Source organism: Strix uralensis, chromosome 4 (genome assembly GCF_047716275.1).
Source record: "Strix uralensis isolate ZFMK-TIS-50842 chromosome 4, bStrUra1, whole genome shotgun sequence".
NCBI lineage: Eukaryota > Metazoa > Chordata > Aves > Strigiformes > Strigidae > Strix > Strix uralensis.
In genome coordinates this window covers 40,906,562-40,912,561 of record NC_133975.1, presented here as the reverse complement: position 1 = coordinate 40,912,561, position 6,000 = coordinate 40,906,562, and positions in this window count along the sequence as shown.

The window sequence follows — 6,000 nt, the reverse complement described above, 5'->3', positions numbered from 1 at the left end:
AATAAAAATATGACAGCATTCAAAAGGCAGGATAAAGTAGAAAACCAAGGCTTGCCTATTACCATTAGCTATGCTCCAGGTTTATATTTAAAAACTGAAAAAACTTGCCCTTTTTATCATTGATAAACACTCTTTGCATGATTGATATTGATCTTATCATTACTGAACCAACGTATAAATTGTAATTTATCATAGAAAAAGTTTAATTGAAATTGTTTCTAAGTAACTGATGGTTAGTCATTCTGAGGAGCTTTAATATTATACCTTAAACTGTAAACAAAAAGATTCAAGCACAAAGATAAATACTGATACAAGTCTTTATATTAGAAGCACAGACAAAATGATCTTGGAACAAGATGGATTACTTTACTATAATACATGTAATTTATGCTTATAAAGGCATTAACTTACATGTAACTTCAAAGAATTCATTGCTCAAAACTGATTGGATTGATTCCTAAGTGTTTGCAGAGTCCTTCAAATTGGCCCTTGTCAATGTTAATCTAAGAAGTTAATATTTATTTCCTTGTTACATTTCCAAGGATGAACTGAGATATGTTAGTATTCCTCTCTAGCTATCAATAGATAACTTTTTACTGGGGAAAAAAGGAATGATAGTTTTGCAGAAACAATTTATGATAAAAAATTTCTGCCCATTTTCTACAGAACAGCTGGTGTGAATGCAAATGGATGTGCTATTGATCTATCAGACACAGCAACTGTTCTTTTTTGTATATGATTTGTTTTGTATGTACAGCACTGACATTAGAGAAGGCAACTTTCTTGAAATTACTGGCAAAGTACTTCAAATGTTTAAAATAAATTTTCTCTCTTGTGTTTAAATCAAAATTAAACTTATTTAGGATCTTATTAAATTATGGTGAAAGCTTTTGCTGGATATATCTGCTATGATAAGTTAGTCAAATATGGTAGAACTCTTATCGCCTATACAAGTAGGAACTTTGAGCACAGGACATTGAATCAACTCATTGGACCCATCAGATAAAACTGATCAACAATGTTCTATGTTAATAAGCTTCTAAACATAAACTGCAAAGAAAATGATACATCTTTGTTAAATATCCTGTCATTGTAATGTGTTGGATAAATGTACATGTGATCAATTACATTTAATTTTTTTCTTCTGTATTATAGTCAAAAATTTATCTGTGGTTTACTACGCTTAAGATTTTAAGATTTCAGGACAGACTAAGCAATGTTATTCATTCAACTATATTTCTTTTAATTTAAAGTCTACAAATAAAAATGTGAGTTCCAAATATTGGTTGAGAGCATCCAGTTCATATGCCATGTGTTTATATTAGTGGTATCTCAGATTCAAGAAGTGGACAGAAAAACTAGTTGCCCTCTGTCTCTGGTACTTACTGTAGCTACTATTTTTACCCATGCTGTCATTATTCAAAACCTTGGAAAATCTTGACAATAAGGACAAAAAACTTCCCTGTAACAATAAAAAGAGAACAGCTTGACAAAAAAATATTTTCTGACAGGACACCATGTTTCTTACTACTGAATATATAAAGTTACTAAAACTAGACAAAAAGATAGTGTTCGTTACATTCCAGGTCATGACTGCTCAGAGTACTTCAGAAGAACAATATCAATGAGTTTATTAATATATAATTGTAACTGTCATTTAAGAAATTTATTTTTAATGTAGGCATTTTACCTTTTTTTTAATGCAGTAACTGTTTTGCAGTGCTTACACAAAGAATAGTATCATAGAAAAGTAATCTTCAAACTTGCACAAACAAACAGTGTTTACAGACCTGTGAATTAATGTGGTTTTGGTTTTTGTTTTGAAAGAATACTTGAATTATGTCTCAAATAGTCTGAAGGTTTTGACTGATACATCATGTTAGACCTCTAGATCTGATAAGACATATAAGACTGTGAAAGCAGTTATGGTGCAGAGTGGGTTTTATTTCTCATATTACATCCATAGCATGCAAAATCTTTCTAATTCATGGTGTGAAAAGGTATTTGAAAAGCAGACATAATCACTGGGAGATTTCAAGTGTGACACTTACTGTCAATAATTCGACTGCTTCTCCTGATACCTCAAAGGGACCACTCACTGCTGGCTCTGGGTTATATATTTTGAGGACTTTGGGGATTGCAAGAAACACAGAAGTTATGGAGAAATTGTTTTTTCTGCATCAAATATTTGTAGTACTTGGGAAAGGAGCATATCAATTCACACTATATGATTCTTGGGTTTTATATGCAAATGAAAATGAATTAGTCAAACTTGAGTTATCATCTTGCAGCTTTCCATAATGTCTTGCCAACTACAGGCAATACATCATTGGCTTTTGACATTAAATAATTATATTACTGCACACTGATTTAACTACTACACACAGCTGATTTCTGAAAGTACGCTCACAGTCCAGAAAGCCAACAATATCATGGGCTGCACCAAGAGAAGTGTGGCCAGCAGGTCGAGGGAGGTGAGAGCTCTCATGAGATCCCACCTGCAGTACTGTGTCCAGCTCTTGGGCCCCCAACATAAGAAGGGCATGGACCTGTTAGAGAAGGTCCAGAGGAGGGCCATGAAGATGATCAGGGGGCTGGAGCCCCTCCCCTGTGAGGACAGCCTGAGAGAGTTGGGTTGTTCAGCCTGGAGAAGGGAAGGCTCCAGGGAGACCTTATAGCGGCCTTCCCGTACTTAAAAGGGAAACTTACTTAACAGGAAAGATGGGGAGGGACTCTTTACCAGTGAGTGTAGTGATAGGATTAGGGTTAACATTTTTAAACTGAAAGAGGGTGGATTCAGATTAGATATAAGGAAGAAATTCTTTACTGTGAGGGTGGTGAGACACTGGAACAGGTTGTCCAGAGAGGTTGTGGCTGCCCCCTCCCTGCCAGGTTGGAAGGGGCTTTGAGCAACCTGGTGTAGTGGAAGGTGTCCCTGCCCATGGCAGGGGAGGTTAGAACTAGATGATCTTTAAAGTCCCTTTCAAGACAAACCATTCTATGATATGAGGACATTATATCCATAAAACTTAACGATTGTGTGTATGCAAGTGTGAACGCTTAGAAGTATTACAAACAAAATTTGTGCTCCACTTTCTACAAGTATTCCATCTAATTAGCTCATTGGCAAAAATGTTCATCAAATTATTTTTGGACCGTATATTATTCACCATGCAAACTCAATTTTGAATCTGTAAAGGCAGATATGCCTGTTGGAAATGTTTTGGTTGTGATCACTTACACAGCCAAAAAAAGGAAATACACTGTGAAGAGTTGAATATGTCTATTCATTGCTGATGAGATTCTGAATAATCTATACCAGTTTAAAAGAAAAAACAAAGTACTCACTGCATACAAAAGATCTATTAAGTTCTAAACAGATTGAGATAAAGAATGTTGCCTAAGAGACAATCTCAATAAAATTGTACCCTGTTTACAGACAAATCATTGGAAATGAAGCTTGAAAAATCCATATTATATCATTTCTTTATTATCTGAACTTGAACGTAGAAGGATGATCTTGTGGTTAGGTCAATGGACCAGAAAATAGGCAATTCTAAGTTTAATCACTGGTTCTGTCTTGGCCTCCGTATATAGACAAAATGACTTCTCTCCTTCTCAGCTACATAAAATCACAGTTTATAATATGTTTTAAGTCCTTCATGAGCATAAAGCGAAACTGACTTATTTGAAATATAAATTTTGACTAAGTAATAGTCATAAGTTAAACTTTGATTCTTGATGAAAGTAACTATGCATCAAACAACATTTCCCTTTTTTGTATCATGGCCAGTCCTCTAGATGGTAAAACAAAAGCCTACTCTGCTTTGGTAACCGATATTTAACAGAAAACACATCCAATATTTAACACAAAACAAAACTCATTAACAATACAATTATAAATTTTATTGAGAGACTTATTAATATGCACCTCTCTTTGTCTGGTGTCACGTTCACCCTCTGACTCTCCATGTAGTGAAGTTGCCAGTAACTGTCTCCTCAAGAAAGCATCTCAGAGAGTTGTGGTGAGGTGTCGGCATCCCCAGTTCTTTGCTAAATGCCTTGTAATCTTGGTGGAAAAAGGATATAATTGCGTTTTGTGGCCTTTATCAAGAGTGACTGGCCTTATTTGTATTTGACTTGTCAAGTGTGGCATGTAAAATTTGAATATATGGAAAATATAACATTCTTGTTAAGTGCTCAGTCTAAAGCAGAATTAATTTAACAATATATTTTCAAATTTGTAATTTCTTAGTGTATGTATTTTATATAACTTATTCTGATTTATGTAAGAGTTTCATTAGTAGAAATTGATGCCAGGATCTGAATCAAAATCTTACCAGTTTTCAGTCTTTTTCACTGTAAATTTAGTCTGTATTTGGATTTGAGTTTCATGTTTGTAATGGAGAGTTTTCAGTGTCCCTATCTGTGCCCCCTCAGAGGTTGGGTCCAAACTTAAAGCTATTTCTACAAATAAGATGATGTAGGTACCGATTTTTCTAACATGTCTGTTCAAATCTACTGAGCTCATGTTTTCTTTCTTGTGCTCAAAAATCAATTAAAAAGCATATATATCGATTAGCTCTTACATGTTATTCTTCTGTTTCAGCAGTCATTCTGCAAAAGCTGAGTAAATTGTCAGTAATGTAGAAAGCAGGCTAGAATGAATGAGATACCTTGCATACAGTTCTTTAGTGAAGTATTTAAGATAGGTGATAAAGCTGGACAATATTGTTTCTTCACTTCAGTATGTTGGTTTATGTTTATTTTAAAGGAAAAAATCTATAAAACTTCAACATTTATTTTTGTGCAATAACTTGAAGACTCGGAGTTAAAAGGATATTAGAATTGATTGCTACCTTGCATGCATAAAACTTGTGACTACTATTAACCATTGGACATTTATTAGTTTTGCAACACTGCAATTTTTCCAATTCCACTGAATTTTTTCCAATAAAACTTGATCTTGTGAACATTCATTTTCTATGCAACTGTGCAGACAGAGTTGGGATCTAAAAAGTTGGCCATGTTATAAACCACATTTTTACCAATAATTACTTATTGTACAAGATAAACATAACACAAACCTAAATAGTCTTATTAAAATCAGAGTGTGGGACATTCAAATTAATAAAACCCAGCCAGAGAGCATAATTATATATATTAAATGTTATTGACAATGGTGAGATAATTGCTGAGGGCAGCTGCCTGCCAGAAGCAATAATAGCACCACGTCAGATGTCTATTTACCAGATGCTTTAACCCAGAAATCCAAACTTACTGCTTCCATTGTGTGGGGAATGTCAGGGTTGTAATGGTTTAGCCCCTGCCGGGGTCTGAGACCACGCGGCCGCTGCCCCTCCCCCACAAAGGGAGTGAAATACAAAGCCCCGGTCTGAGATAAGGACAGGTTTAATACAGCAGTGCAATAGCAACACAACCAACAACAACAATAACAATAAGAATAATAGTAATAACAATGAACAGGGCAAAATATCTACCAATATAGCAGTGAGAGAAAAACCCGGCGACGCGAACCCCACGCGATCACCAATTCTTCCCGCGCTCTGGCACCCAGACGTGATGTCAGCATGGCATATGAATAACCCGGCTAGAGCTCCCCCCACTGCTGGGGAAACTTAACCCTATCCTGGTTAAACCAGGACAAGGGTACATGAATTGGTGATACTGGTAAGGGAGCTTTCACAGAAGACTCAGGAGCCAGGATGGAGTTGGCTTGTCACTGGAGAAGCAAAGTTTATTTTTTTAAATTTTAAAATAAAACATGACATAATTTGATATACTTCAGGCTGTTTGTGTGCTATCAAACAAGTCTTTTTTCATACGTTATCCCCTACTGTACAGCAGTGTGAAATCATAGCAAATTCAATCCTATAAAACTTTTTTTTTTTTCATTACTGTGCCTCTTAGTGGTTCTGTTTGTCAATTGTTATTTATGGCAGCTCCAACTTTTTTTCTGCTTCTTATCCTGTATGTGTA